General features: G+C 42.0%; 1 long non-coding RNA gene across 6 annotated transcripts; it reads left to right on the top strand.

The window, feature by feature from the left end:
• Positions 1 to 1532: 1532 nt before the first annotated feature.
• Positions 1533 to 11167, top strand: LOC126516004 (uncharacterized). 6 transcript variants are annotated; one of them, XR_007595981.1, is made up of 6 exons: positions 1539 to 1800; positions 3021 to 3172; positions 3259 to 7810; positions 8613 to 8695; positions 10304 to 10390; positions 10977 to 11167. It is a non-coding gene; the product is annotated as an uncharacterized lncRNA (long non-coding RNA). The 6 variants fall into 6 exon arrangements; XR_007595978.1 differs by having other exon boundaries at positions 10262 to 10390; XR_007595982.1 differs by having other exon boundaries at positions 10262 to 10390; positions 11065 to 11161.
• The last annotated feature ends 390 nt before the right edge of the window (positions 11168 to 11557 follow it).

The raw sequence follows: 11557 nt of genomic DNA, 5'->3' as shown, positions 1-11557 counted from the left end.
CATCTGTATTTCAGCATCTGGTGGCGGAGGCAGGAGAATGAAGGTTCAAGTGCATCCCCAGAAATAATGAGTTCCAGGCCAGCCTGAGCATGGGGTCCTGTCTTAAAAACTAAAAAGCGTGGCAGGTGACACCAGTCATTACAGCCCAGGATGGTCACACCTTTCAGGACAGCTCAGGACTCTGTAGGATTTCTTCATCATGAAGAGAGAAAAAGAAAAAGAAGGAAGGACAAATGGTAAAGGTGAGTTCCCCAGCACCAGTCAAAGCTCGGGGGCTCAGCAGCAGGAAGAAGGCTCAGCTCACAGGAGCTCAGGGAGGCTGGAGCCGTGGACTGAGGATTCTACACATTTTCCACCACCATTGCCTGGAAGTTTCTGTGCAGGCCAAGAAACCCTTCTACATCATGGAGCGTCCCAAACCTGCCCTTCCCTGGCTTCTCAAAGAAAGAATCCCCTAATCAACACCACCCAGTGCTCCTTCATCCCTCACTCAGCCTCCAGGACAAACCCTGAGCCCCACCACCTCTGCTCCATGGGATCAGCACAGGAGCAAGGGACAAGTGGACGGCTGAGAGTGTAGATCCAGCTTGGTCTGCACAACAAGGCCCAAAGCAACCTTAGCCACCCAGCAGGACCCTGTCTCAACCCCCAACACACACACACACACACACACACACACACACACACACACACACACGATAACCAAAAGAGAAAGCAAACTGGGCACCAGCATCTGAAGGATTTAACTTTTCCCACTTCTACAGCTGAATTTAGGTTTCAGTTCTCTGAGAAGGGCAAACAGGTATCTCTCCCAACAAAGGGCCCTTTGTCAACAAACACCCTTACATTCAGGGATGAGGAGGGGGAGACTGCAAACCAGGCCTGAGTCATCCCCACAATTTCTCATGGACATTTCCTTGAAACTTTACCCAAGTATGTCCAAAACTCAAACCTCGGCCAATTAGACTACTATAACTGCAGCTTGTTTAACCAACCGTATTTGAGATGACCTAACTGTTCCTGAAATTCCCCTGGCTGGGCTTGAAAGGAGTCTGCACGCTCCTCTCGTCGGCATTTTGTGGAGGTGAACGATCCCACATACACTGGTAAATAAATGTTCTTTGCTCTTCCATACTATGTGAGTCTGGATGTTCCTTCTGCATTTCCTCAGACTCTGTATTTGGTGCATTAGAGAGGAAATGCTGGAGATCCCAACTCATTAGTAGGGCATTTTAGGAGAGCACAATCCGTTCTCAGCCAATCGGTGAGTCTGGATTCGTCTGGGCATGTCTTTGTTCAGGTCTGATGTCTGGACACAAAACTTGAGACCAACAGAGGCAGGGCAGACACGTAACTCCCTCCTCCTCTGGGAGATCTGAAGACGCTCAGAACTCCCTTCGGGTGGAAACAATGAGTTCCAATCTGTTGAAGTCAGGAAGCTCCAGTCTGGTTATGGTAACCACTGAGGGTTTACTCCCGCCATCTGGGCGGAGCCTAAGCACGGGACGTGCCACCTGTTAGGGCGGAGCCTCCAAAGATGGAGGCCAAAGACGGGGATTGACACCATCATCTGCATCTTTTCAGTTTCTTTTTCCAACACCAATGGGTTTGTTCTTAAATGTATGTATTTATGTTCTGTTCTTCGTTTCTTTTATGTTCTTGACAAATATTAGAATGGAGAAGACACCCCATGGACCTGGTCCCTTCACTTTTCAAGGACTTCAAATGCCAGGCAGAGAATCTGCGGTGAATTGTTCGCTGGGGAAGCTATTGGTCTTTTGCAGGAAGACTGACTGCCAGGTATTCTGTGCCAGCAGCTGCTGCGTACCCATGCAGCCACTGCTCCCTCCCTTCCTTCAGTTGAAAACCTGAATGCCATGCACAACCTTGTGAGAGCCCCTCCCTCCACCAAGGTCCTCGCTGCTGTTACTTTCCCGTATTAACCCTTCCCTGTCCTGACACTGCCTACAAGGTAAACTGTTAAAAATAATTTAAAAAATCTTCAATAAACGACAGCTGCTAAAAAACATACTAAATTATAAAAGGAACTGTTAAATTAAACCAGCCTATATACTTTAGGATGTCATGGCTTCAGATTAAGTTGGAAGATATATTATGCTTGGGAAAAAATTATGCTTTTGATTCCATAGGAAACAAAAATATGTGGTTTCCCTTCAAGATTAATAAAGATCAGATTTGAGTGGGGAGACCTCTGAGGATCTTGACTTCAGACATGAGGAAGAAAGCCAGGAAGACTACAGGACAGGTGACATGCATGCTGAGCCCTCTGCATGGGAACAGCTCTGAGACCCGAAGGCAAATATTACAGCCAGTTTTCTCAGGTCTGGGGCCATTATCTCCAGTTTCCCCAGAGACCCCTAAAGATGCCTTTGCCCACAGACAGCAGGAAAAAGTCTGGAGAATATGATGCCACATTTCCAAAAGATAAGATAGCTGGTTTGGGGGCATTCAGATTCAGTGAGTTGTAAGCATTTTTCTTCATTTAGGGGGGGTTGTTTACAAATTATTATTAGTCAGATTAAGAAAAAAAAGACTCCTACTCTTGACTATTTCACATTTGTATGAATTTTTATGTATTAATACAAATTTAAGGCTATTTTTGTTAAACTATATATATTTCCACTCTTGTTTAAGGTTTTGTGCCTATAAAACTCATTTTAAAATATAACATATAATTTTAAAATACAGGTTGATAATTAATCATCATGTCACAGCCCTCTGGGTTGTGGGGTTCTATATGATTGGCCTTCTATAAAATGGCAGAATCAAAATCTCAGTCATAAATTATAACAAGATGCTGGGCAGAAACATAGGACCGGAGACATTTGACAGGGGAACATGATGCTCTGGTTGTTGTTTCTAAACTTAGATATATTTTCAAGATTAAGCCTAGGTTTGTTTAGCTCAGATCTAGCCAATAGATGGTGGTCCTCAAACCTGTCAAAGATCTGATGAATACGGCATTTAAGTTATTTAATACAAAGGCTTTATTATGACAGACAGAGGCTCCCAGCTCCTAGCAGCGACCCTGAGGTCTCCAAAGAAGATAATGGAAAACCATGATGGCACCACCTGGATTGCTGATAACACTGACTGACCAGTGAGCAAAATGCCCCAAGACAACACCTGCTGCTAGGACCCAGCCCAGACTGTAAGCATGCAGGACACAGGAGAATTGATTGTTCCACTTTGCATAGACAAAGTAAGGTCAGTCTTCCCCATGTTCCTCCTCCACAGGAAAAACTCTCACCTTATGGGCCCGGCAGTCAAAGACTGATGCTGTCCTGGTGCCTCTGCCCCAAAGCTCTGGAGACCACAGGAGCCTGGGATGCTTGTCTAGGTAATGGACTAGTCTCTGCCATTTTAACTGATAACACAGGCCATTCTGATTATTCTTCATGTTATAATTTATCCTTCTCAAATGTCTGATTGTATTGATGACTAGGCTACCTATAACTTTGTCAGCTTAGCAGCAACCAGATTCTTCCACAAGGCCATAGCCAGCTTGTTAACTCATTTTATTTGCAAAAATCAAGCCTTGTCTACAAATTGAGTTCCAGAACAGCCAGGACTGTTACACAGAGAAACTCTGTCTCAAAAAAAAAAAAAAAAAAAAAAAAACAGGTTTCAGAAGTAATTTTAAAGAACATGATTTAAAATAACTGTGCTCGGTAATAGCTGCTTGTGTCTCTGGTAAATGATTAGATTAAAAGAAGAGGTTAAAGTCCATACAAGTTTTACAGGTCTAAGGAAGTCTTAAAATACAAGTTTTAATGATATGTAGAAAATTGTAAAAGGCAGAAGGGATATAAACTGTATTTGCTTTGGTTTCTCATATCTGCAAATACTAAATTTAAAAAGAAACCATAAAATATATTAGACTAAAAAAACACACATAAGAAAGACATTAGTTAAAGTTTTTATGTTGTTTAAAAACATGAAGAAATAGATTAAGAGAAAGAGAGAGAGAGTGGAAGGAAGGAAGGGAGGAAGGAAGGAAGAAAGGAAGGAGGTGTTTGTCTAAAGTAAAATGTCTGGCTGAACCAGAGGAGCAGAGATAGAATAAGCCTGGCCTAAGGGTGTAAGCCTACTCCAGCTGTTTTACAGACACTGTTATCTTCGTTTTCTACAATATGGATTTCAGTACAGATTGATAATGCTAACATATCTAAAACTTTTATGTCTTTTTGTAAACTAAAAATTCATATAAGCTTCAAAAAATAGAGAGAGGTAGAAAACTTGGATCCACTTCTCAAAGATCAAAAGGACTCTAGATAAATACAGCCTAAGATTCCCCTCCTGTCTATTCCTAAGGATGACGTTTCTCTTCCTCTCCTGGTCTTGGGACTCCTTGCCTTCCCAATTACTAGGACTATGGGCCTGAAAGTTCCAAATATTTTTCTTTAAGTTCATAAATTTTGGCTTCTGTCCCGCAGGCTTCCACTTGACTGACAGGCACATCCTAGCATCCACTGTGACTAAAACCTGCTCCAAATGCCTAAAGCCCTGGACTTGCTGAAAGCTGATGTGGAACAATCCAGCCGTTGTAAAAGTTCCCCATCTCTTCAGCTGGGTCAGCAAACCAGATGCTTTGGATGAACTCCCCCTTGTCTAAACTCCTTCCTTGCCTTTGATCTGACATTACAAACTTCCTGGGCCCTGACAGGAACATCCTAGTTTCCTGAGGGAGCGCACAGAAGTGGATCCATTCCACCTTGGCTAAAGGTCAGAGATTTCAGACCTATTCTTGCTCCTTCAAGGTTGTGTGACAAGAGGTTTGACTTAAGGCGGGGTTACTAATAGGATGCTTTGGCCTCAGGTGTGGTTACTTGATGTTTTGGGTATTAAGGAGGTAATTACTTTGTTCCTTGTATCATAGTAAAGAATCTTTTGCCTTCCCCTTCTCTTTGAATTGGGGTATATAAAGGCTATGAGAAATAAACACGGGGCGAATCTCAGTATTTATTAAATACCCTCTCAAAGCCGGGCGGTGGTGGTGCACACCTTTAATCCCAGCACTCAGGAGGTAGAGGCAGGCAGATCTCTGTGAGTTCGAGGCCAGCCTGGTCTACAAGAACTAGTTCCAGGGAAAGGAACCAAAAGCTACGGAGAAACCCTGTCTCGAAAATCCAAAAAAAAAAAAAAAAAAAAAAAATACCCTCTCGACTCTATCAGTTGTCTCTTATCTATTCCTTTTTTAACCCACATGCTTCCCACCAAGCACACACACGCATATGTCATGTGGGACCCAACAAATGGCACCCAGCATGGGCTTCAAAAGAAGCCATGTAGCTGATGGAAGAGACAAATGCTGGGAAAAAAAATGATGGCTACCAAGAAGCCTTGCTTAACTCTGTTCTTTTGTGTCTGAAGTTTCTTTCCAAGCTTTCTCAGGTTTTATGTGGATATAGTCAACCACGTTGGGCACCAATCTGTTGGGAGAGGCTGCTTGTTCATTTCCTGGCAGCCCATACTCAAAATAATTACTCAGAAACTGTATTAAGCCAGGTGGTGGTGCACACCTTTAATCCCAGCACTCAGGAGGCAGAGGCAGGTGGATCTCTGTGAGTTCAAGGTCAGCCTGATCTACAAGAGCTAGTTCTAGGACAGACTCCAAAGCTACAGAGAAACCCTGTCTTGAAAAACAAAAAAGAAAAAGAAACTATATTAATTACAACACTGCTGGACCTATTAGTTTATACATATTTCTAGCTAGCTCTTGCATCTTAAATTAACCACATCTCTATTAACCTGTACATCACCACGAGGTTGTAGCCTACCGGCAAGGTTCCAACATCTGTCTCTTCCAGCAGCTACATGACTTCTCTTTGACTCCTCCATTTTTTTCTCCCAGCATTCAGTTTAGTTTTTCTGCCTAGCTCTATTATACCCTGTCATAGGCCCAAGCAGCTTCTTTATTCATTAACCAATAAAAGCAACACATATACAGAATCACCTCCCACATCACTGGTTAGAAAAAGGTTATAGTCTATCTGAGAATAATTGGACATGATACTAATGAGTTCTTATATTTGATATGTTTAATAAGACAAATTTGGATTTTGATGCAGCTAAAACCGTTAAAGACATCCTAGACCAACTTAAAAAGGTCATCCCATCTTGGTCATCCTCTAGTCCTTTATTAGTAGCTATGTGGCCATGGGAGCACATATGGTGTGGGAAGTCCCTCTGCATGTGTGTTGCTTTTATTAGTTAATGAATAAAGCTGTTTCAGCCAGTGGCTTAGCAAAATGGAGCAAGGTGGGAATTCCAAGCCTATAGAGGAGGAAAGAAGGTAGAGTCAGGGAGAGGCCATGTAGCTTCTGGAAGAGAAAGATGACCACACGCCAGTACCAGTAAACCATGAGCCTTATGGTAAAATATAAAATAATAAAAATTAGTTAATTTAAGATGTAAGAGCTAGCTAAAAATATGCTTAAACTATTGGTCAAACAGTATTGCAATTAATATCGTTTCTGTGTGATCTTTTCAGGTCTGGGCAGCTGGAAATGAGCAAACAGCCTCTGTCAACACACATGTGTTACGAAGCATTATCTGCTTGCCTATGATTCTCCAGTTACTTGTGAGAGATCAATGAAAAGTTGGCTGGGAGGTGCTTGGCATCAAGCTACGCAATCTCCCTTAACCCTTTATGAACAGATGCTGGTAGTAATGATGAGTAAGATCTTTTTCCCTCCAGGCAATCTAAAACAGGATGTTTCATGATGAAATGTATGTACTGATGATGGGTAAGTCTGCAAGCTTGAAGAACACAATCTAAGACAGGCACAGCCATCTGTCCTGTAGCAGAAGTGCAAGCTTTAATAAATAAATTAAAAAGGGGGAATCTGTGGGAGCCCACAGAAGTGGATCCATTCCACCTTGACTAAAAGTCAGAGAGTTCAGACCTATGCTTGCTCCTTCAAAGTGATGACAGGAGGTTTGACCTAAGGTATGGCTGCAAACAGGATGCTCTGACCTAGGGTGTGGTTACTTGATGTTTTGAGTATTAAAAAGGTAATTACTTTGTTTCTTGTATCATGGTAAAGGAGTCTTTTGCCTTCCCTGCCCCCCTTTTAGGAATAGGGTATAGAAAGGCTATGAGAAATAAACATGAGGTGAATATCAGTATTTACTGGATGCCCTCCCAACTCCATCTGTGTCTCGTATCTATTTCTTTCCTAATCAACATGCTTCCCCCAAAGCGTGGATAAATATGTCAGACAGGACCTGACAGTTTCAGCTAGGAAGTAATTACAGCATACAATACATCTCCCCTTGTCCCCCAACAAAATGGAATGTGAATTCAGAAGGAAACTCCCTGTCCTTTGGGACTTGAGATAAAATAAATAACTGGTTCCCATTCTCATATCCCCGTTCCTTCTAGATAATGAGCTCTGTCAGCCATCACAGGACCTTTGGCCCTTCTGCTTCTGCTAATTGCTATTGGCTCTTATATCATTGATGCCTTAACAAAATGATAATTCCTATCTGGCTGCTATTAAACTGATGGTTATTAGAGCCCAGTATCAGCCCCTAGACCAATCTCAACGGTTCCAGATAGAGCCAATCTCAAGGGGAGAATGAAGGGTTTAAACGTTCCCACTTTTACAGCTGAATTTCATTTTCAGTTCTCCGAGAAGGGCAAACAGGTGTCTCTGCCAACAAAGGGCCATTTGTCAAAAAAACACCATTACATTCAGGGATGAGGAAGACAGCGTGAACAACACCCGAGTCAGCCCCAAACCTTTCAAGGACAGTTCCTGCAACCCCCTTGAAACTTATCCAGGTATGTCCAAAAACAGAGCCTCAGCCATTTAAAAGTATACTGCTATAACTGCTGCTTGTTTAACCAATCATATTTGAGATGATCTCTTGATCATGATTCCCCTGGCTGTGCTTAAAAGAAGCCTGCACACTCCTCTCATTGCCGTTTTGTGGAGGTGAACAGCCCAGCATATATTGCTAGATAAATGCTCTTTGCTCTTACATACTATTTGAGTCTGGGGTCTTCCATCAGCATTTTGGTGACATATTGTCTGCAGGGTAAAATTTCATCACCTGTACTTAAAAATTAGAGCTGGCTTTGCAGTTGGGCAATGGCTATCTTTCTCTAAATCTAAGCATGTTATTAAAAGAAAAATAGAGTTTCTGTGTCATCGCTGGAGCCATCTAGTATGGGACAGAAAGAAGAAAGAATTTAGGAAAGATTTTACTTTTCCCCACCAATATTTTTGTTTCTATCATACGTCCATTGACTATATGGCTATATGAATAATGTCTAAGTTTTCTACAATGAACAATAAATTTTCCTGTGGTAATTTTTGAAGTTTCCAGGAAGACAATGAGGCCCCACAACAATGACTCCACCTGGTTGATATGACATCATGATGCTGATAGCACTCCTTTAAGACCAGTTTTGGGTACAGGCTGCTCAAGATGATTCCAACTTGGTTAGCTGAAATGGTGCACCTCCTTACAACATTTTGGCCAGAACTCCAAATAAGAACTTCAGAAAAACCGTTTCGACTACTCAGAGACCATTTGCAATTATACCAGATAGTAATCTTGAAACTTAACCATCATTTTAGTTTTACAGGATCCCATAGACATAGCATTGCTCCCATGACAGTTGGAAGTAATTCTAGAAGATGATGTCCCCTCTCCCAGCAAGGTTTGTCCTCAGGGTTAGAGACATCTATTAAGGGCTGATTACAAGTGGTATAGGGTTGGGGGTTGGGTGGAAACTATGTAGGTTCAGGGATCTCTTTGGGAAAGAAAAGGAACTGGATGGGATAATAGGCAGATTAGTGTGTACTTATTCACACTAATAATAATAGTGGGTAATGGAGTGAATACTTATGAGCTATTATTTATAAACAATTTATTGGTATAGATTTTTATATATTGATACAAATTTAAATTATATTTGTTATATTGGATATGCTCCTATTTCTGTTTTACAATATTTGTACACCTAGGCAAAGTTATTTTGTCATATTGTATGCATGCATGTTTCAAACTCTGCTTAAGATATTTTGTATATTGATGCAATTTTAGGATTTATTTGTCATATTGCACTATACATTTCTACCTCTGACCAAGATACTTATACACTGTTTACATTTTGAGGTCATTGTCCTCATTTTCTGCACAGTTGTTTAAAATCATTTAATATTCTAATAAGAAGCCTTAGTCTTTAAGCTTTATAGGTATTAAGAATTATAGGTCAATAGTCATCCATGTTTGTCATACATATAGTTAGACTAATCAGGTTCTTTAGATACATAGAGACTGTATTCCACATAGATGGGTAATCTTCAACCACTTCAAAGAACTGTAGAGTATGGCATTCAAATAATTTAGGGTTTGTTAAGTATATCTCTTGGCCAACAAACCTCTCCACCAATGCAAATAATTCCAATCTGACCAAATTAGACCAAATTAAAAGACGCTCATATTTAACGGATGGCAATACTCCTAGGTGGCCCCAGGAAAACCAAGAGGAAAAGGGGGGAAAGGGGAGACCACGGAACCAGGAGACCACATGTTCATTCTCTAGGGGGCAGTTCAGATAGCCTGTGGGAGTGGTCTTGACCTTCCCTGGGGAGAAGTCACCTTTTGGAGGGCTTTCTCAGAGGTGGGGTTTGGACTGAGGCAACTCCCAGGGGAGGGAGCTTGTGCCAGGATCTGGGGTGAAGCTGGGGTGAATCCGCCAGCTAAATAATTCAGATTTTTTTTTGTATAAGGGGTGCCAGGGAGCTGAGGTGATGCTTTTAACTAAACAGGGTTCTGTTGATGTGAGACACGATTGCTCCTGGCATCACTGATCTAGTCCTGAGAGTTGTTAGGCACTGAAGACACTCCACTTGGAGCTTGCTTTCTTCTTGGCAAAACTAGCCTTTGGGCAAAGAACTGTGATGTGGGATTTCCCTCTGTATGCTGTGATTACCATTAAGAAATAAAGAAACTGCTTTGGACCTATAGGAGAGCAGAACTTAGCTAGGTGGGGAAAACTAAGCTAAATGCTGGAAGGAAGAAGGGCAGAGCCAGAGAGAAGCCATGGAACTGCCAGAGACAGATGTGACACTGGGAACTTTACCTGACAAGCCACAGCCACGTGGCCCTATACAGATTAATAGAAAAGGGTTAAATTGATATAAGAGTTAGCCAATAAGAAGCTAAAACTAATGGGCCAAGCTGTGATTTAATTAATACAGTTTCTGTGTGATTATTTCAGGGCTAAGCAGCTGGGAACTAACTAGTGGCCTCCCTCCTACAGAACTGCCCATGCCTCGACCACTGACAAAATTCCAGACTGGACAAGAAGGATACAAGCAAAAAGACTACCAAACCTTACCAAGACAGGGTAAGATGGTTTTGAAATTTTTCCTGGCTCTGAAAATTGTCTGTCCTAGGTCTTGGCCAAAGTTGGTTGCTCCAACATTGCAGATGAGACTTCGGGTAATTGCCCAGGTAGCCAGTTGTCCCCATCATTTATTGTACCTTTTGGAAGTTGCTTAATTTTGCTTCCTGTTTACTCAAGTAATATAATTCCCCTTCTTGGGTCTTTGATGGGATTAAAGACTAGATAGGCATAGTTATTTTTCTCTCATGACTTAGCCAAGCTATTTCTAAAACAAGACTTAGACTCCTAAGGATAAGATAACTATTAAAACATTTAGTATATGGTTTTTTGCTTGATATTATATATGCTAGTTATAATTCTAATTTTTATACTTAATATTTGTTCTTATTGTATATAGTTTTGTGTTAGGCTTAGAACTCTTTTCTTTTCAAGACAGGGTTTCTCTGTAGCTTTGGAGTCTGTCCTAGAACTAGCTCTTGTAGACCAGGCTCGCCTCAAACTCACAGAGATCCACCTGTCTCTGCCTCCCAAGTGCTGGGATTAAAGGCATGTGCCACCACCGCCCAGCTAGAACTCTTTTATTTAGACAAAAGGAGGAGATGCTGTGAGAACTTCTTCAGTCAATAGCCTTTAAGGAACTGGCTCACTCTGGGCGTGGCCATGTGTATACACAGATGTAGAAACGTGCGCAGTCCCTTGGCTGCTGGATTCAGTTCCTGTTCCCCGCTCATGCAGAGGACTGCTGATCTGTGAGTCTACCCCTAAATAAAGAGACCCTTATTATACTCCATTCTGAGTTAGTGTGGGACTACTTTATTATAATCGACTACATCTGGACCCTTATACAACCATATTTCTCTGATTCCTCGCTGTGGATGGGATGTGACCAGCTGCTCCACACTCCTATTCCCATGCTTTCTCTGTTGTATTCTCAATTGTGAGTCAAAATAAGACCTTCCTTTCCTCCTAAAGTAGCTGTTGTCAGGCATCTTGTCACAACAATTGAAAGAGAAAAAGGATCCCCAAGTTCACAGGAGGAGGAACACCCAGAGCTGCCTTTTCCCCCCACAGCCATCCCCTGCTCCAGCACACACACAGCTGGGAGCCACTGGGAGGGTGACTCCTGTGTGGGGAAGTCCTAGACCAGCACTTTAAACAGGACTTTTG

This window comes from Alexandromys fortis, unplaced genomic scaffold (assembly GCF_014885135.2).
Source record: "Alexandromys fortis isolate MF-2015 unplaced genomic scaffold, M_Fortis_MF-2015_v1.1 scaffold_151, whole genome shotgun sequence".
Classification (NCBI taxonomy): Eukaryota; Metazoa; Chordata; class Mammalia; order Rodentia; family Cricetidae; genus Alexandromys; species Alexandromys fortis.
Note: the sequence above shows the minus strand (reverse complement) of the source record. Positions and strands in the feature narration are given on the sequence as shown.